Genomic DNA, 21,341 nt, shown 5'->3' on the forward strand with positions numbered 1-21,341 from the left:
GTATATGGTTAATCAGAGCTCTGAAGATGCTGATTTTTTCTTAATGGCTGCAGCTCTTTCCATGAATGGTCAATTCACCTGTATGTTATGTGCCTCAGAGAGAGCAAGCAGCATTGAAATGGGAATGAACAGAGACAAAATAAGCTAAAAGTAGAATATCCAGCCTTTCTGGGGAGAATCTTCTACCTGAAGTAGGAGATAATCTTCTGGGACACTTTCCAATCCTGTAATTTTAAATGTGGGATCTGCTAAAACCAGTCTAACTAGGTAGAATGTTGAAGATTACTTTCGTAGATGTATCGTTTGTTACAATGTTTGCAGGTAGATAGCAGAGAATGATTAAGGAATATACAGATATTGTATCTGAAAACCAGGGACAGGCGGGAACACACATCACTTGCAGCTCTCACTCCGGTATGGATTGTGGGAGACACAGAGGCACTGAGTGCAAAAGCACTTTGCCTGCCGATAATCCTCCCATGCTGCCATTAAGAAACAGGTTGTCCTGTTAATTAGAGCTTAATTTAGACTAATGTACATGATTGTGCTAGAAGAGATGAGATCATAAACTGCGGAACTGAACCAGCTGCAAGGTCTTTAAGGTCTGAACTTGAAAGAAGACGTCATTCAGTACAAAAGGCGGTGGAGGGGAGGGGAGCCTATGGCTTCTTTATATGAAGTTTTCTTCTCTATATTCATGATTCGGCAACCCTCCCTTAAATGCCAATTCAGATTGTATATGTCCAAGTGAGGAGGGATGAAACTGGATTGTAGATATGAAATATAACATTAAATGGAACTGTGTGTGTAAAAAAAAAAGAAAAAGGGAGGGAAGCTCTATGTTGCAAGAGGTTTACGATGGAAGCTTAGAGCTGACTCTTCCCCATCCTTTATTATTTACAGACTGAACAATGTTAAAAGGACTTGGAATTCTTTTAACTGGAAGTACAACTGCTCCGTTATCTCCAGCTGAACGGAAGGATGAAAGGAATCTGCAAACATGCCAAGGAACTGATAAGGTTCATTACTGGGACAGTCTGATTTTTTTGCAGCTGTTGTCATATTTGCACAACAACAAAGTGCGGGATGGAGCAATGGAGAAATTTCTGAAACAACAATGGGATATTAGCTCCACCCAAGGCATGAGGGAGAACAGCAACAACCGGGAAAAGAGAAACATAACATTTTACAAGGACAGGAAGAAACATCACAGACAGAATAATTGTCACACACAGGAAGAACAAAGATATAGTTTTAGTGCCTCACTTGTAGTTTCATAAATCATTTAATGTTTCAACACAAATAGAAATTAATAATGCAGTTATTGTATATGGGATTATTATTGTGATTGTAATGTAATTGAAATTAATAAGATTTTGGAATGCAGAATTAAAGAAAATCATCAAACCATCAATTCTAGCATGCATTAGACCACCTAAATTATATCATTTGGTATTTGAATGATTGGTACTAGTTATCGTATTATAATTTGGCATTGTTATAATGAGGCTATTATCGGACTGTAATTGAAAACTAATAAAAATTATTATCAAAAAGAAAGAAAGAAAAGAAAAGGAGGTGCTGCAAGCAAGGGATCTGTATAAATAACAAAAGCCCGACAGTTTTGACTCAGGCTGTGTACGCATTACCATTTCCCCCCAGCTCTAATTCTAGCGCACTCCCACCACTGGTGTTTGAATCCAAGCACACGTGACTGAAGCCACAATCCGTATGTGTCCTGCAGCATCTTGAGAAGTGCTGATGTTCAATGTCTTTCCCCTCAAACCAGCTTCCATTTGATAGAAAGCTTCAAGTTGTGGTTTCTTTTTTAATTTTTTTCATTTATTATGTTTGCTAGTCCACTCTCTGGAGGAGGAACGGGGCTATGGAGAGCGTGGACCGCCCCCGGCACCACTATTCCAGTAGGGTGCCATCGGGGCGGCCTTGCTTCCAGACCTGGATTTTCAAACTTTCTGTCTGGGATGGGTGTGGGGGGAGAGAGAGATATCTCTACCACATTATTGCATGCATCCAGACAACAGTGCCTACCTACCTACCTACCTACCTCTCTGCACTGGCGTACGAAGGCAGGGCAGTGGAGCGCACTGACCCAGGCACCATTTGGGGAAAGACTGCCATCGCGGCCACCCCCCTGGGACATGTGCCACATGCCGCGCCCTCCTGGGATGCATGTCACGCCCCCGGGATGTGCGCCAACCACGCCCCCGCCTGTTCTGGGTCTGGGGGCTGCAGCATTTTGCTCCGCCACTGCCACTCTTCCACCACGGCCTCCTCTTCCACCTCTCGGATGTCCTTTTTCACCTTGGGGCCTTGGCAAAAATCTCTGCAGAGGGAGCAATTTTGCTGAATCGATAGAAAACTTTTGCAACTTTTTGAAGGAAGCAGCTTTCATGTTTTCCGACAATTTGACTGAAAAATAAAAGTCTCTGAGCTGCCCAAAGATTTCATCCACTTTCCCAATCTGTTCCTTATTTTCTAAATAGACGGGTGCATTGAAATAAGGTACTTTGCTCTCCTAAGTTACACATTTGCAAACAATGTCATCTTCACAGGGGTGCATAAACTCTCCCAGGATGGCTACACTTTCTGGAGGTCCTTGGTCATGTGATCTGTTTAAGCCTCCTCGTCCACCACCTCCATGGCAAAATCCACCTCTCCCACCACCCCATCCAACTCTACTGAAGACCCCACCGCCACCTATAACGCAAACACATTATCCATCTATAAAACTTGGGGTGGGGGGTTCTTGGAATCCTGCCACAAAATGAATAAAAACAATTTCAAAAAAATTCCCTGATGCTTTATTGGCTTACCCCACTTCCCAGTTCAGAGGACTGGCTGGCCCAGCAAATATGTTCTAGGGGTTGAAAAGCTGATTAGCCAAGAAAGCCTTTGAATCAAGCTTAATATAATAATAATAATAATAATAATAATAATAATAATAATAATAATAATAATAATAATTTATTATTTACACACCCAGCCACTCTGTATGGCTTCCAACAAAGTATTAAAAATACAGTAAACCACCCGACATTTAAAATTTCCCTAAACAGCCTTCAGATGTCTTTTAAAAGTCATTTAACATTTTGTGGCAGCAATAAGAACTACAGAAGGAAGGACTGTGTTAAAGGATTTTGTGAGCCCATTCAAAGTGAGTCCCAGATGAGATGGGAAGGGTGATGATGAGACAAATAACAAACACCACAACAGATATTTGGAATTGAAAATGTCCACAATTTTATTGATTACAGATGATGGTAAGTATTGGTGCAGGCACTGGATGTGTATCCTAAACCAGCCTTGTTCCAGAAGGGTGGTGTTAAACAGGGTCATGGCTGGGTTAAGGGTCACCAAAAGATGCAGGTCCACAGTTGTGGAAACCCCCCCCCCACCAGGCCACCACTGGGAAGATCTATGGCCCGTCTGCTCTGGACAGATTCTTCCGCCCAGACCCCTTTACTAGGGTACCTTGAATATCGTCCTCCTTGTAATGGGAGGAGGGAGATACACCATCTCACCACCCATCCAGGAATAGACTAAGAGTTCCACCCAAAGCCTTAACTGCCAAAGTTGTGACTATTGCTATGAGGAAGATAAAAACCTCCAGACAGGCCCGATTTTTCTGCAGGCGCAATTCCTTCACAGCCCCTAATATGGTGACCAATGATCTCCACAGCAAGGTCTTTAAGACAAGCAACCTACAGAACCAGAAGGCACAGCCCACATACAAGGTGGGCAGGCGGGTTGACCTGCCGCTGACTGCACTGCGGGTGTCCAGCTTAAATACCCCATTAGTGGACCAGAGTGAAGACTTGCTCCCTCCGGTTGGCCTCTGAAGCCCTGCCTCTCATGTTGCCCCCTCACTGGACAGTTTAAATCTTATATTTTGGCAGCGTATCCTGTCGTCCTCAGCGGCAGGCTGGCGCTTCAAGAAACAGCCAGCCATGAATACGGACGGGCCACCTTCTGTGGGGTGTGAAACACAGAGCGGTCAAATACAACATTACTAGAGTGGACATGTTTAGACATGGGGAGGGATGTTTGTTCAGCCGGTAGATAGACTTACTGTTTCCTCCTGGGCTGGGACAAACTTCCTCTACATGTGGCCAGAGGTGGGCGTGACTTCACCTGTGCAGGTAACAAAAGTACAGGACTGGAAAGTACATCTCCCTCTTTTCCATTTTGCTTTCATCAAAGAAGCATCAGCCTGAGATGCTGTCTTGGCTGGAAGCTGGAAGTTCCAATGGAACTATCCCATTATGGGATAGATTCCAGGTGTATATATTTTGTAAGTTAAGTCTGCCTTCTGAGATCCTTCTGTGAACAGAATGTGAGTAAACTATTTTATATACTTTTATATTCCTTTTGAGGAGGGAATAAAGGGGAATTACAAGAAAACTTATTTTAGAAGCATGTACAATCCTGGCAAATACATTATCCGCTGTGCATGTTTAAAAAGGGGGAATGTTACTCTGCTAAATTATAGAACTTGTTAACACATGTTGGGAAGGATATAATTGATCAATATATCCTCTCCTGCATCCTTGAACATTCCCACACCTTTCCACTCCCCAAACCCAATAAGCCATGCCAGGTCACAACCATTAACCTCCCCAAGAAGGGTGTAAGTGATTTTTCTCCCCTATCCTGTCTCTCATGGTGCAGGCTACTGCCTGTGCTGTCATAGGTAACATGAAACTTCACATCCCTAGATGATGCTATAGGGCAAGGACCTCCAAGGCCACCTTCTGGAATCCATACACCACCACCCCCAACAAAAATGGAACAAAACACAGTGCTCCCAAAGACGATATTTAGCACCTATGTGGATGTTGCTGTCACAGTCTTTTTAATGTGAGCTATATACAAGTATTTACAAAAGCAGTTAATACAGAGTACCTGCACCTTAAGGCAAACGAATATTCTCCACCACAGCACCACCACACTACAGCACAACCACAATTACTGTTGAACAGGCTTTCCTTTTAAAACAGGTGATAGCCAATCACATTCCTGCTGAGTCATTCTGACCCAGCACTTCACAGAGTATTGCATCAGCCTGTTGAAGCCTGCAGACTTACTCGTCATCCTGCGAATCCCAACAGTTGCAACTATGACATCGGAACACATGATATTGATTTAGTAAAAGAATCTTTCCAGGTGTTGTCTTGGTTGTCTTCAATCCTGCCCTGGTTATATTCTTAAGGGGTTGAGGTTGTGCTAGATGATCTCCTTTGATTTTTAAGAGTGGGATCTGCTAAACCAGTTGAAGCAGTCAGAATGCTGGGTGTTACTTTCATAGAAGTATCCCTTTTGTATACAGTTTGCAGGTAGGTAGCAGAGAATGACTAAGGAATGTGTAAATTGGGTCCTCCTCCCAGAGGGCACATATTGTGGTGAGATCATCAGGACTGACCTCACCGCTGTGGTTGGGAATGATTGGGCAGCCACAATGACCCAATTGGAAGTCCCAGGTTGCTAAGCAGATCTGGCCAATTCACTCAAAAATGTTGGCAAACTGTTGCAAACGATCCCCTGAAATGTTTTTCGGTGGAAACAGATGGGTTGAATTAACTGGGGACCTTTTATATACCGCTGCACTTTGCATTGAGCTTCCTCTTTTCACTTTGTGCACCAGACCTGAGATGGAGCTCAGTGAGAGAGAAAGAGTTCTTAAAAACTGGTTGAATATTTTCCTTTTATTACCCCTGTTCTTAGCTTAGAGGCTTTCTTTGCCCTTTCCCCTCTTTTCTGCCTCCCCCCTTTAATCCTCTTTCTCCCCCCTTCACCTTCCCCTCTCCCCTCTCCCCTATTTCTTAATTCTCCCCCATTTTAGAGCCTCCCTGGGATCGCCTGTTGCCTTGCCCCTCCAGCGCAGATTGCTCCTGTTTTCTGTGGCTGGGAGCCCATTGTTTTAATTCCCCCTTTTAGGAGGGCTGCACCCAGCTCGTTTTCCTTGGCAACACAGGTGTTTTTTTGGGGGGGGCTTTCCCTTCTCAGGAGGATTTGGCTGGCCTGATTGTTAATGGACGTTCTTCCTTAGCCCAGGAGCATTTTTCTGGGTGCATGCATTTATTTTACCTGCCCTCTGAGGAGGTGGGGGGTGCCTGTTTAGTGCCTTAACTTTCATTGGAACGCCTATTTCTTGCACAAAGCGGCAGATACCATTTGTGGGAACCCCTGATTTTGGCGGGAGCACCATCTTGGATTGCTTGAGAGCGACAGATGCCATTTTGTGTGCTTCTAGTTTTGGCTCAAGTGCTATTTTGAATCCCCTTTAGGCAGCAGTCACCATCTTGGGGCCTTGGAATTTTAGTTTCATTGCCTTACTACTAGCCCCTCCTCAATTGCTTAAGCTTAATGCCTCCTAAGAGGATTTCAGTGTCCGCTGATGTTGCCTTGCCTCCTAAAAGAGCCATTAGAGGGCTTTTGAAATCCTTGAGATCGGATCGGTCATCCTTACCACCTGGCCAGGTGTCTAGCCAACTAGAGTCCATTATGTCGTGCTTGGCTGGGGACCCTCGGGCCTTGTCATGTTTTTATGCAGAATTCGATGACCTACTGCAGCGTTTTAGTTCTGCTGGTGATTCTTACCCAGGGCCTTCCTCATCTATGGTCCTTGAGGCCCATGGTCCTTCTGATTCCAGTGAGGAAGGGGAGGGATTTCCACCATCCAGTCCTCTATTTAATGAGTCTCAATTTTCACGTATTCTTGTGCCTCCGCTTTATGCGGGCGCCTTAGGAGCCTGGATGTCCCCAGACAGCAGTGGGATGAGGGGTCTGAGTTGCCCTCCTGTATCTGTCCCCCAATCCAGGTCTTCGGAGGCTGGGAATTCTGCTGGGCCAGGGCCAGTCAGTCACTCACGCTCTTATAGTTCTTTGCAAACAATGGCTGGATCTTCCATCCAGGCACCCCCTCTGGCTTCCTCTGAGGAAGACAGTTTGCCGATTTCTAAGCAGCCTTCCACTGTGGGGAAGCATCACCGGAGGAAGCATTAAAAAAGCGTGCCAGGAGGTATCGAGATGGAGACCCCTCTTCTTCCACAGGTTCGTCTTCCTTGAGCACTGAGGAGGAGGAGGAAGCCTCCATGAATTTCTATTGGGGCTTTGGAAAGGCCATTCCTGGCCTCCCGAAATGGGCCTGGGACCGCAGGGCCAGTTCACATAGGGGCCTGGTTCAGGGCAACTCAGGAGTGCAAAGATGGTGCTCTGGTTGAGGAAGTTGAAATCTTCACCAACTCTGCCAGCCTAGTCGAACAAATGCCTAAACAAACCACTCACTTTCTGTAATCAATAAAGTTGTGGCAATAAACTTTAAAATTATGCCAATAACCTAAAACTAAATTCCATATCATGTGCGAATTTATTTATTGAGGTGGCTCCTGGGGGTCTTCACGTGCAAATACTGTTCTGAAAAGAGGACGCTGCAGGCAAGGGGTTTGTATATAGAACAATAGACTGACAGTTCCGAATCTGGCTGCCCATACGTTAGCATTCGCTCTGGTTAATGTGGTTTGAATCCCACGACCAAAGGTAGAGGCTGAGACATCTCCCCCAGCCGTTGGGTGCCCAAGAATGGTGGCCGGGCTGTGCCACACTGCAACAGACACATCACAATTCAGGTCAGGGAACAGGTGCATGGAATGGAAGGGGAAAGTCATTTTGGACAACAATTGTTGTTCCCTGTTTAGGGAAGCTTTTAATATCTGAAGGACTATCGTATTTTAATATTTTGTTGGAAGCTGCCCAGAGTGGCGGGGGGAACCCAGCCAGATGGGCAGGGTATAAATATATTATAACAACAACAACAACAGCAACAACAACAACAACAATTTTTATATGCCTCCCATCTGACTGGGTTGCAAGATTTCTCTATAAAAGCAGAAAACCTGGATAAAGTATTTTAATTTCATTAACCATATATTATGTTGAATGTACACATTCAGTTTCGGGGTTTTTAATTCTTCTAGCTTCTGCCTTTTTATGGAATACCACTCTATTGGTCTACATAATGTAACATCCCACTTTAATTATCCAGCTAATTAGAACAAATACCCATTTGATAAAGACATATGTTTTCAAATTGATTAATAATAATAATAATGGTAATACTGGTGGACAAAGATTAATCAAAATCAGCAAAGTGTGTGTGTGTGTGTGTGTGTGTGTGTGTGTGTGTGTGTGTGTAGCCAGATTCAAATATGATAATCAGCATGTCTATGGAATTTGCACACATGACATCAGAAGAGGCAATATCGATTTAGTAATAGAATCCTTCCAGGGTTGATTTGCATCTGAACAGAATCAACAAATGAAAATAACTCCTCAGCTCTCTAAAACCTTTTCTGTCCTAGATAGAAGGCAGAGGTATTGTCCTCCACACAACTCAAATACATACAGTGTGGTGGCAGCAGCAGATGGTGCAAATATTACACATTACAACAGAGTTGACATTCTCCTTCACGCTCAGAAAGATGCCTAATTTATCTGAATTGTTCTGCTTCATTCTTCTGGTGGTTGTGACCCTCACAGGATTGGCAGGAAATGGATTTATTGCTATCGTTAACTGCATTGACTGGTTTCGAAGCAGAAAACTATCCCCAGCTGACATGATCCTGAGCTGTCTTAGCTTGTTCAGATTTGCATTTCTTGCCATTGTGATACAGACTGCAATTTTTATCCTCTTTTTTGAGGACACTTTTCAGAAGAGGGACCTAAGCATTGCATATGATACCTCATGGCTATTTGTTAATACTGCTGAACTTTGTTTTGCCGCTTTGCTCAGTGTTTTGTACTGTGTAAAGATTGCCAACTTCTCCCACCCTCTCTTCCTGCGAATGAAGTGGAGATTCCCTGGGCTGGTGCCTTGGCTGCTTCTGGGGACTGTGGTCTATTCGGCACTCGCCAGCATTGTAGCAACAATGGACATTACACTCACATCTGAATGTAGTTCATATGAATCACTTCTCGGCAATAACACTGACTCAGGAATTAAGACATCTGACTTTTGCAAGTATTCCATCTTTCTATATGTTGTTCCAGATTTATTTCCCTTCATGATATTTTTGTTCTCATCCATCTTACTACTAACTTCTCTGTGGAGCCACAAAAATCTTCTACGAAACACTGCAAAGGATGTCAGCACAGAAGCTCACCTGAATGCCATCAAAGCTCTGGCTTCTTTCTGCATCCTCTACGTATCTAGCTTTTTTGTGGAAATTTTGGATGATGTCCTGTCCTGGATGGACACTGGGGACCTTTGGGTAACAATATTTTTTTTTAATGTGATTGCTGCATATTCCTCTGGCCATGCCATTATCCTGATCTTCATTAATCCCAGACTAAAACAGGAATCAGTAAGGATTCTACATCAGCTAAAAAGCTGCATGAAGACACCATCTTAAAGGCCATCAAGTCATCATGGAAGTGTCATCCACTTTTGCAGGCACAAAATCTTCTGTCTGAGAACCGCCTAGAAGAGGTTCTCCTGCACAAGACTGCCCAACCACTGCAGAGTGGTTTGCATAGGAGAATATTGTACAATATTGTCTGTCCCTGGGTTTGCAGGTGCCCACACGCTCTGAGGACACAACCTAGGAGATGTTCTCCTGCACAAAAATGCCCAGCTATCGCAAGGAGGGTTGCACAGAAGAACTTTCCGTTGGGTATGCCCTTGAATTCTGTAGTAGTATATTATACAAACCTCCATAGACTCACGCATGGCTATGAAGAGGGCATTTGTCTTTCCACCAACAGATTCTCCTTTTTCCTGCACTTGACATGTTAAATATTGTTCTCCTCCCTAACCAATTGATCCTTTTTGCTGTTGTAAATGATGCTTTTGATCTCATTTCTATCTGATGTTGATTTGCAGTTGTAATTGCAATATAAATACATCAGCCTAGGGAAAGAGTTAACTGGCACCCCGACAAAGTCCTGGCAGGTATCCAATTTCTCTTCCTTTGTCCGTCCAGCCTTGCCAAAGCCTTACCATGTCTCCAAACTCCCATCTTGTCCTGCCATCCAAGATAACAACCCCTTTTTCTTCTCCCAAGTAATAATTGACTCAGACCAGCTTATTAATTCCAGATCCATTTAAAATTATTCTCTTTGTTTTATATTCCATACACACAGTTCATTTTTTTATTATTTGTAAACCATATCTATAATCTAGTTCCCTCCCACTCTGCTTGTTGCTTTAAAATGTTAATTTGGCTTCTAGGGAGTTTGCTGAGTCAGTTATGTAAATAGAAAAAATAAAAAAAATCCATTTTTAGGCTCCCCCGCCCCATACCGTCTTTTGCACCAAATGAAGTCTTCTTTCTCATTCAAATCTTAACAACCTTGCAGCTGTTTCAATTCAGCAGTTTCAATTGCAGCTGTTTCAATTTCAGCATGCATCTATACATTTATCCTAATTAAACTTTTAATGAGCAGAAGAACCTCTGCTTCTTAATGGTGGTGGAGGTGGGTTACCAACAGGCAAAGTGCTTTTGCACTCAGTGCCTCCCTGCCTCCCGCATTCCATATCGGAGCGAAAATCAGGTATCAAGACAATCTGCAAGTGAAGGATAATTACCCTCAATCATCCTGGGGGGAACTTGCAAGCATAATTATCCTCAATCATCCTTGGTTTTTTCCTTCGCCAACAATCTCCTGTTGTCATGGGAGCTGTCTCCATTAAGGCAGCCGGAACTGGAAGCCGTGTCTGCAGTGAGGCAGGAACGTGGGTGGCACTGTGGTCTAAACCACTGAGCCCCTTGGGCTTGCTGATCAGAAGGTGGTGGTTCGAATCCCTGCAACGGGGTGAGCTCCCGTTGCTCTGTCCCAGCTCCTGCCAACCTAACAGTTCAAAAGAACAGCAGTGCAAGTACATAAATAGGTACCTTCAATATGGGGTTCTGCAGGGCTCAATTCTATCCTCCATGTTGTTTAACATCTATATGAAAGTGCTGGATGGGATTATGCAGAGGTTAGGAGTATGTCATCAGCAGTATGCTGATGACACTCAGCTCTATTTCTCCTTCACATCTGCAGTGAGGCGGTAGAAGTGCAGGACCAATGTCTTGCCTCAGTAATGGACTGGATGAGAGCCAACAAACTAAAGTTCAATCCCGATAAGACTGAGGCACTGTTCATGGGTGCTTCCTCAGACAGGATGGTTGGGAGGTCACCTGCTCTTGATGGGGTTACGCTGCCCCTAAAGGAGCAGGTTTGTAGCTTGTGTGTACTCCTGGATCCTTTGCTGTCGCTTATAATAATATAATAATAATTTATTATTTATACCCCGCCCATCTGGCTGGGCTTCCCCAGCCACTCTGGGCGGCTTCCAAAGGAATATTAAAATACTATAATACATCAAACATTAAAAGCTTCCCTAAACAGGGCTGCCTTCAGATGTCTTCTAAAAATCTGGTAGTTGTTTATTTCTTTGACATCTGGTGGGAGGGCGTTCCACAGGGAGGGCGTCACCACCGAGAAGGCCCTCTGCCTGGTTCCCTGTAACTTGGCTTCTCGCAATGAGGGAACCGCCAGAAGGCCCTCAGAGCTGGACCTCAGTGTCCGGGCAGAACGATGGGGGTGGAGACGCTTGAGGCCCAGGTAGCCTCAGTGGCCCAGAGTGCCTTCCATCAGCTTCGGCTGGTGGCCCAGCTACACCCCTATCTGGACAGGGATCATCTAATTATTGTTGTCTATGCTCTGGTAACCTCAAGGTTAGATTACTGCAATACATTATACGTAGGGCGGCCTCTGAAGACGGTTCGGAAACTTCAGCTGGTGCAGAACTCAGCAGCCAGATTGCTCACCGGAACTAGACGATTTGAGCATATTACACCGATCCTGGTCCAACTGCAATGGCTACCAATTAGTTTCCAGGCCCAATTCAAAGTGCTGGTTTTGACCTATAATGCCTTAGGCTCAGGACCGCAATACTTTAAGGACCGCCTCTTCCCATATGTAGCCACCTGGACCCTGAGGTCATCTTCTCAGGCCCTTCTTCTTGTGCCTCCTCCTCGAGAGGTCAGGATGGTGGCAGCACGAGAACAGGCCTTCTCTTCAGTGGCTCCCCGTCTGTGGAATGCCCTCCCCAGGGAAGTTCGCCTGGTGCCTTCACTATACATCTTTAGGCGCCAGGCAAAAACATTCCTCTTCAACCCGGCCTTTGCCTGACCTGACATCCTATGCCCTTTTTTAAATGCTGGCTCTTTCCTGGGGGGAAGATAGTAATCTGGTTTTGGTTTTGATTTTATGTAAGTGGTTTTTAATGAGAACTGCCCTGAGACCTTCAGGGATGGATATAGAAACAAAATAAATAATAATAATAATACCGCTGTGGTGAGAAGGTAAATGGCATTTCCATGTTCTCTGGTTTCCATCACTCTGTTCCATTGCGCCAGAAGTGGTTTCGTCCTGCTGGCCACATGACCCAGAAAGCTGTCTGTGGACAAACGCTGGCTCCTTCTGCCTGAAAGTGAGATGAGTGCTGCAACCCCATAGTGGCCTTTGACTGGACTTAACTGTCCATTGGTCCTTTACCTTTTACCTGCAGTGAGGTTTATACCTAACTACTTAAATCCTCCATGCGCTATGGGAAATGGAGAGTTAGCTAGTAACCAGCCTCTTGTAGTGTTTCTAAATTGGTAGGCAGGAGCTCAGATTTAAAGTAGCTGATTTGCAATCCTGCTACCCTGTGATACATTTCTAATTGCCGCTTAGGTGGCTAAAGGCTGTTATTGGATTTTGCAAAGATAAAGGGGTGTCATCTGCAAACATACTCATTTTGTGTACCTCATTCTGCACAATGACACCCTCTGTAAAAGGCGTCTTTGCATAGTTGGATGCCTAGTACCTCCATGAACAATGCAAACAGCAATGGCAACAGAGGGCAGCTCTGCTGGGTGTCCCTTAAGACGTCAAAACCTGAGCGTCAAATCCATTGATTGCTTAAAGAGGGGCAAGAACATAGAAAACAATGAATAAATTCTTTTTAAAAAATCTTCTATTGGCCTGCACAAGTAAACACCTTGCTTTATTTCTCTGACCGATTAGAACAACGTCCCTCACAAACACAATAAATTTATGAAATCATTTGATAGAAATCTCTGTTTACAAATGGATTAAAAATAATCATACTGGTGAACAAACATTAATCAAGATAAACAAATCCTAAAAGAATCATGCATCACTGTTTGTTAAGCCAGATGCAAAGATGATATTTAGCACCACTGTCGAATTTGCAAAAATGACAGCAGAATATATGATATAGATTTAGTAATTGAATCTTTCCAGATGTGATTTGCATCTCAACAGAATCAACAAATGAAAATAGCTCACATCCCTCCCTGCAAGTTTCTCTATTCTTGAGAGAAGGCAGAAGTATTCTGCTCCCCACTGGTCATATAAAGGGCAGCATCAGCATCAGCCTGTGCTAATATTACACATTACACTGGAAGAAACGCTTCTATTTCATGCTCAGAAAGATGCCTACCTTATTTGAATTGTTTTGCTTCGTTCTTCTGGTGATTGAAACCCTCATAGGAATGGTGGGGAATGGATTCATTGCTATTGTGAACTGCATTGACTGGCATAGAAGCCGAAAACTATCCCCGGTTGACATGATCCTGAGTTTGCTTGGCTTGTTCAGATTTCCATTTCATGCCATTTTGATACAGGTTGCAATAATAAACGTCTTTTTCATGGACACCTTTCAGAAAATGAACGTATATATTGCATACAATGCCTTGTGGCTATTTCTTAATACACCTAGCCTTTGGTTTGCCGCTTGGCTCAGTGTTTTGTACTGTGTAAAAATCGCTAACTTCTCCCACCCTCTCTTCCTGCAAATGAAGCGGAGATTCCCTGGGTTGGTGCCTTGGCTGCTTTTGGGGTCTGTGGGCTTCTCTGCAATCACCACCACTGTGGCAATAACAGGCAGTATCATTTTGTCTAAATGTAATCCATTTGAATCACATCTAAACAATAACAATGACTCAGCAATTAACACGACCAGTTCCTGTAAGTTTCTTAGCCTACTATATTTTTTTCCGAATTTCCTTCCTTTCATTATATTTTTGATCTCATCCATTTTATTACTAACTTCTCTGTGGAGGCACAAAAATCTGTTACAAAGCAGTGCAAGGGATGTCAGCACAGAAGCTCACCTGAATGCCATCAAAGCTCTGGCTTCTTTCTCCGTTCTCTATGTAACTAACGTTTTTGTGGAAATCTTGTCAATAGTTTTGTTTTGGATGGGCATTAACGACAATGGGGTGCATTTAATTCTTTTTAATGTGATTGCTGCATATTCCTCTGGTCATGCCATTATCCTGATCTTCATGAATCCCAAACTGAAACAGGAATCAATCAAGATGCTACATCAGCTAAAATACTGAATGAAATATTGAATAAATGACTGCACTATTATGTCAAAACTGAAAAGCAAGAGTTCTACCAATGTAGGTTCCTTCTTAGTTCTGTGTTTCCTTTCAGATATCCATATTAACTTCCTCCTCATTATTTACACAGCATTGTGAGGTGGCTGGTATATGGTTAATCAAAGCTCTGAAGATGTTGTTTTTTTCTTAATGGCTGAAAACCAGAGATGGGGGAACGGGCTAGTGCTCGTTTCTCTCTGGTCGGGGACAGAGGGTGGTGCTTGGGGGGAATTGTCATCCCGCCGCTCCTTGTCGTGTGGAGTGCCCCAGGGTGCGATACTCTCCCCGATGCTTTTTAACATCTTTATGTGCCTCCTCGCCCAGCTTGTCCAGAGTTTTGGGCTGGGCTGCCATCAGTATGCTGATGGCACCCAACTCTATCTGTTGATGGATGGCCATCCTGACTCTGCCCCAGACACACTGATCAGATGCTTGGAAGCTGTGGCTGGATGGTTACGTGGGAGCCGGTTGAAGTTAAATCCTTCAAAGACAGAGGTCCTCTGGCTGGGACGGGACGATATGGGATTGAGGGGGCAACTCCCATCTCTTGCGGGGGTGCAATTAGTGCCAGCACCATCCGTGAAGAGTTTGGGTGTAATCTTCGATACCTCCCTCTCCATGGAGGCGCAGATTGCAGCTATAACAAAGGCGGCATTTTTTCATCTCCGCCAAGCTAAGCAGTTGGCACCTTATCTCTCTCGTCCTGACCTAGCCACTGTGATCCATGCGACGGTCACCTCCAGACTGGATTATTGTAACTCGCTCTACGTGGGGCTGCCCTTGAGACTGACCCAGAAACTCCAGCGGGTGCAGAATTCTAAGGTCTTATATATATATCAAATAAATGTTCATAAATGTACAAGGCAAACACATACCTAAGTATATAAACCATGTGAAGGAAATAGTACAGGAGAACAATCCTGAAGCCATTTTGACTCTCCCAAATTGGCCTCAAATATTTCTCTGCAAGGAGGAAGGAAATGGGAAAAGCTTTCCAATTGTCTTTGGACCACCTCTTTCTGTGATGTATGTATGATGTTTTGGGGGGTGGTCTTGAGCTACAGGGTAGGCAATTTCAAAAGTCTATATAAGAGCTTGCACACCAATGTTCTGGGTTCCTCCTCCCTCCTGCGTGAGGGGTGAGCACCCTGTTGCAACAGTTTAATAAAGATCAGGCTTACTAGCTGCTTTGCTTTAATATTACTGTTTTGGTCTCTGTTTGTTACTCCCGACTGGTAAGAGCCTCAAACACACTCTACACAGTGTTCCATTCCTCAAAGGAATTGGACTATATTAAAGGGAATTTCCGCTCATAACAATTTGGCAAGCCAGCCAGGAGAATCAGTTTTTCCGGGGTTTGGGGTGCTGAGGGACCAGTTGCCCAGCGTGCACCCAGCCAATTGCAAGGGGGAGCAATCTATCCCCCAGCAGACCCAGATCCTGGCATTAACTGGGATTCTCAGCGGGACCAACCAGGAAAAGCAACACTGATCCAGCCAGCCAGAATTTGTTTCACCTGACTGCTTCTGGGGACAGTGGTCTCCTCTGCGATCACCACCATTGTGGCATTAACAGGCAGTAGCGTTATGTCTAAATGTAATATATTTGCACCAATTCTAAGTAATGGCCGTGACTCAGGAATGAAAACATCCCATTCCTATAAGTATGTTCTACTTTTTTATCGTCTTCCAAATTTATTTCCCTTTGTGGTATTTTTCTTCTCTTCCATCTTTTTGCTAACTTCTCTGTGGAGGCACAAAAATCTTCAACAAAACAGTGTGAGGGATGTTAGCACAGAAGCTCACCTGAATGCCATCAAAATTCTGGCTTCTTTCTGCATTCTCTACATATCTCATTTTTGTGTTGAGATTTTAGATACATTCGTTCTGGAGGGACATTAAATGCGGGTGGATATATGTAATTGCTTTTAATGTGATAGTTGAATATTCCTCTGGCCATGCCATTATCCTGATCTTCATGAATCCCAAACTGAAACAGGAATCCGTAAGGTTGCTACATTGGCTAAAATTCTGAATGAAGCCACCATCTTAAAGGCTACCAAGATCTTATGGAAGTGCCTTCCTCTTTTGCAAGAACAAAACTATCTTCCTGAGAACCGCCTAGAAGACGTTCTCCTGCACAAGACTGCCCAACCACTGCACACTTGTTTGCACAGGAGAATGGTCTTCTGGATATGCCCATGAAGTCTTCATTTGTTTTGAAACCGTATTTATTTGCTTAACAATTCATCCACTGCAAACAGAATTATTTAGCAATTCGGGTTCCTCCACAATTCTGGGCTTCGCTTTCGGAGAGCCATATTCAGTTTCTCCAAAGTATTTACACAACGTTGTAAGGTGACAGGTGTATGAGGAATCAGAGCTTTAGAAATATTGGTGCTTCTTAATGGTTGTCTCTCTTTCCTTGAATGCACAATTCACCTGTACAGTATGTGCCTCAGACAGAGCAAGCAGCATTAAAATGGGAATGCATAGAGTAAGCTGAAAGTAGAGGGACCAGCCATTGTGGTGGGAATCTTCTGCCTGAATTTGGAGAGTCTGGCTGTCTTCGCTCCTGCCCTGGTTATATTGTTTTGAGGTCGAGGTTGAGCTAATTATCTCCTTTGATTTTTAAGAGTGGGATCTGCTAAACGAGTTGAAGCAGTTGGAATGCTGGATGTTACTTTCATAAAAGTATCTATTTGTACACATTATGAAGGTAGGTAGCAGAGAATGACTACGGAAAGTGTAAGTATTGTTCTGAAAAGAGGAGGCTGCAGGCAAGGGATCTGTATAAAGAACAATAGACTGACAGCTCCAAATCTGGCTGTCCACATGTTAGCATTCTCTTCGGTTAACGTGGTTTGAATCCCACGCCGAAAGGTAGAAGCTGAGACATCTCCCCCTAGGCTGGTGGCAGGGCTGTGCCACACAGCAACAGACGCATCACAATTCAGGTCAGGGAGCAGGTGCAGGGAGTAGGAGGGAAAAGTCATTTGGGCGGACAACAACAAGAACAACAACATTTTTAATATGCCTCCCATCTGACTGAGTTGCAAAATTTCTCTATAGAGCAGGAAACCTGGAGAAACTGTTTTAATTTCATTAACTAAATATTATGTATACACATAATATTTGAATGTACACAATCAGCTTCCTGGTTTTTAATTCTTCTAACTTCTGCCTTTTTATGGAATGCCAATCTATTGGTCTGCATAACAGCTCTACGGGACCTTATGGTCTTCAAACAAAAACATCTTGGAGGTCCCAGGCTACAGGGAGGTTAGGCTGGCCTCAACTAGAGCCAGGGCTTTTTCGGCTGTGGCTCTGATCTGGTGAAACACTGTCACAAGAGACTAGGGCCCTGCAGGACTTGACATCTTTCCGCAGGGCCTGCAAGACAGAGCTGCTCCACCAGGCCTTTGGCCAAGGCACAGCCTGACCCCCTTCTTTGGTAATCCTCACAGAACCCAATGGTTGCCATTAATTTGATTTTGAATTGATTTTAGAATGAATTGACTTTAGAATGCTGTAGTACTTTTACTGTTGTTAGCTGCTCTGAGCCCGACTTCAGCTGATGAGGGCAGGATATAAGTAAAAAAAAAATATTATTATTATTATTTATTATCTAACACCCCACTTCAATTACCCAACTAATTAGAACAAATACCCATTTAATAAAGACATATGTTTTCAAATTTATTAATAAGATTAATAGCAATGTTGGTGGACAAAGATTAATCAAAATCAACAAATCCTCTCTCTATATATATAAATATATATAAATCACTTTGTTAAGCCAGATTCAAATACAATAATCAAAATGTCTGTGGAATTTGCACATATGACATCAGAAGAGGCAATATCGATTTAGTAATAGAATCCTTCCATGGTTGATTTGCATCAGAACAGAATCAATCAACAAATGAAAATAACTCCTCAGCTCTCTAAAACCTTTTCTGTTCTAGATAAAAGGCAGAGGTATTGTGCTCCACACAACTCATAAACATAAAGTGCGGTGGTGGCAGCAGATGGTGCAAATATTACACATTACAACAGAGTTGACATTCTCTTTCACGCTCAGAAAGATGCCTAATTTATCTGAATTGTTCTGCTTCATTCTTCTGGTGGTTGTGACCCTCACGGGATTGGCAGGAAATGGATTTATTGCTATCGTTAACTGCATTGACTGGTTTCGAAGCAGAAAACCATCCTCAGCTGACATGATCCTGAGTTGTCTTAGCTTGTTCAGATTTGCATTTCTTGCCATTGTGATACAGACTGCAATTTTTATCCTCTTTTTCAAGGACACTCTTCAGAATAAGGACCTAAGCGCTGTATACAATGCCTCGTGGTTTTTTGTTAATACTACTGAGCTTTGGTTTGCCGCTTGGCTCAGTGTTTTGTACTGTGTAAAGATTGCCAACTTCTCTCACCCTCTCTTCCTGCGAATGAAGCGGAGATTCCCTGGGCTGGTGCCTTGGCTGCTTCTGGGGACTGTGGTCTTCTCTGCAATCATCACCACCATCAAGGTAATAATGGGCAATAGACTCATTTCTGAATGCAAGGCATTTGAATCACTTCTAAGCAATAACACTGACTCAGGAATTAAGACATCTGACTTTTGTAAGTATTCCATCTTTCTATATGTTGCTCCAGATTTCTTTCCCTTCGTGATATTTTTCTCCTCATCCATCTTACTACTAACTTCTCTGTGGAGGCACAAAGCTCTTCTACGAAACACTGTGAGGGATGTCAGCACAGAAGTTCACCTGAATGCCATCAAAGCTCTGGCTTCTTTCTGCATTCTCTACGGATCTAACTTTTTTGTGGAAATTTTGGAAGCCGTCCTGTCCTGGATGGACACTGTGGAGCTTTGGGTAACAATATTTTTTTTTAATGTGATTGCTGCATGTTCCTCTGGCCATGCCATTATCCTGATCTTCATTAATCCCAAACAAAAAAAGGAATCGGTAAGGATTCTACATCAGCTAAAAAGCTGCATGAAGACACCATCTTAAAGGCCATCAAGACATTATGGAACTGTCATCCTCTTTTGCAGATACAAAACCTTCTGTCTAAGAACCGCCTAGAAGAAGTTCTCCTGGAAAAGACTGCCCAACCACTGCAGAGTGGTTTGCATAGAAGAATATTGTACAATATTGTCTGTCCCTGGGTTTGCAGGTGCCCACACGCTCTGAGGACACAGCTTAGGAGAAGTTCTGCCCAGCTGTTGCAAGGAGGGTTGCACGGGAGAACTTTCTGTTGGGTATGCTCTCTAATTCTGTAGTAGTGTATTATTTGTTGTTGATGTTTAGTCGTTTAGTCGTGTCCGACTCTTCGTGACCCCATGGACCAGGGCATGCCAGGCACTCCTGTCTTCCACTGCCTCCTGCAGTTTGGTCAAACTCATGCTGGTAGCTTCGAGAACACTATCCAACCATCTCGTCCTCTGTCGTCCCCTTCTCCTTGTGCCCTCCATCTTTCCCAACATCAGGGTCTTTTCCAGGGAGTCTTCTCTTCTCATGAGGTGGCCAAAGTATTGGAGCCTCAGCTTCAGGATCTGTCCTTCCAGTGAGCACTCAGGGCTGATTTCCTTCAGAATGGAGAGGTTTGATCTTCTTGTAGTCTATGGGACTCTCAAGAGTCTCCTCCAGCGCCATAATTCAAAAGCATCAATTCTTCGGTGATCAGCCTTCTTTGTGGTCCAGCTCTCACTTCCATACATTGCTACTGGGAAAACCATGGCTTTAACTATGGCAAGGTGATGTCTCTGCTTTTTAAGATGCTGTCTAGGTTTGTCATTGCTTTTCTCCCAAGAAGCAGGCGTCTTTTAATTTCGTGGCTGCTGTCACCATCTGCAGTGATTATGGAGCCCAAGAAAGTAAAATCTCTCACTGCCTCCATTTCTTCCCCTTCTATTTGCCAGGAGGTGATGGGACCAGTGGCCATGATCGTCGTTTTTTTGATGTTGAGCTTTAGACCATATTCTGCGCTCTCCTCTTTCACCCTCATTAAAAGGTTCTTTAATTCCTCCTCACTTTCTGCCATCAGTGTTGTGTCATCTGCATATCTGAGGTTGTTGACTTCTCCCATGAGGATGCAGATTTCCACGCACTCCAAGACCATCACTTTCCACGTAGCCACGTTGGCTGGTCCGCCCATTATTCTGGGTATGCGTTGGTTGGCCTTGCACGATCCGGTGGTTTCCTGGCATCAGCGGTCCCTGACTTTCAGGTTGGTGCACTGTTTGGAGAACTGCCTGGGAGTAGGGAAACCTTGAGACAGGGGGGCCCAGATGGTGGCAACATGCATGGGAAGCAAAGGCAGAATCCCTCCGCAATACCGAGACTTGGAGGAAGTGTTCAGTGAGAGGGAGGCCAACACATTACCGCCGCACTGGCCATACGATTGCCAGATTAACCTGGTCCCGGGGGCCAAGATGCCGGTGGGGAAGCTGTATTCCATGTCGGATCAAGAGATGCGGGAGTTGAAAGACTTTATTGACAAAAACTTTAAAAGGGGGTTCATCAGGGAATCCAAAGCTGTGGGTGGCAGCCCGGTGTTCTTTGTGGACTAGAAAGCGACGAGTGAGAAGAGGCTGGTCGTGGATTTCAGGGCCCTCAACTCCTTGATGGAACCCGTGGCCTTCCCCATGCTGAGAATCGACGACGTTTTGGCGAGAGTGCGGAAGGGAAAATTTTTTACTAAGCTGGACCTCCAGGGGGTGTACAATCTCATCAGGGTGCGTGAGGGCGACGAGTGGAAAACCACCATGTTTGCACTGTTGGGGGCATTTGAATATCTTGTCATGCCTTTCGGCTTGCAATGTGGAAACCCGTGTTTCCTGGCTTTCACGCACCATGTGCTGGGGCCACTGCTG

The 21,341-nt window shown here is 44.1% G+C and overlaps 1 pseudogene across 1 annotated transcript; it reads right to left on the reverse strand.

The window, feature by feature from the left end:
• Window positions 1-1,914: 1,914 nt before the first annotated feature.
• LOC308576550 lies at window positions 1,915-20,926 on the reverse strand (annotated as a pseudogene). Its single transcript has 3 exons — window positions 20,851-20,926; window positions 2,066-2,718; window positions 1,915-1,977 (listed from the first exon to the last, which is right to left on the reverse strand). The product of its transcript is annotated as an uncharacterized misc_RNA (transcript).
• Between the last annotated feature and the right edge of the window lie 415 nt (window positions 20,927-21,341).

This window comes from Podarcis bocagei, assembly GCF_964188305.1.
Source record: "Podarcis bocagei genome assembly, chromosome: 17".
NCBI lineage: Eukaryota > Metazoa > Chordata > Lepidosauria > Squamata > Lacertidae > Podarcis > Podarcis bocagei.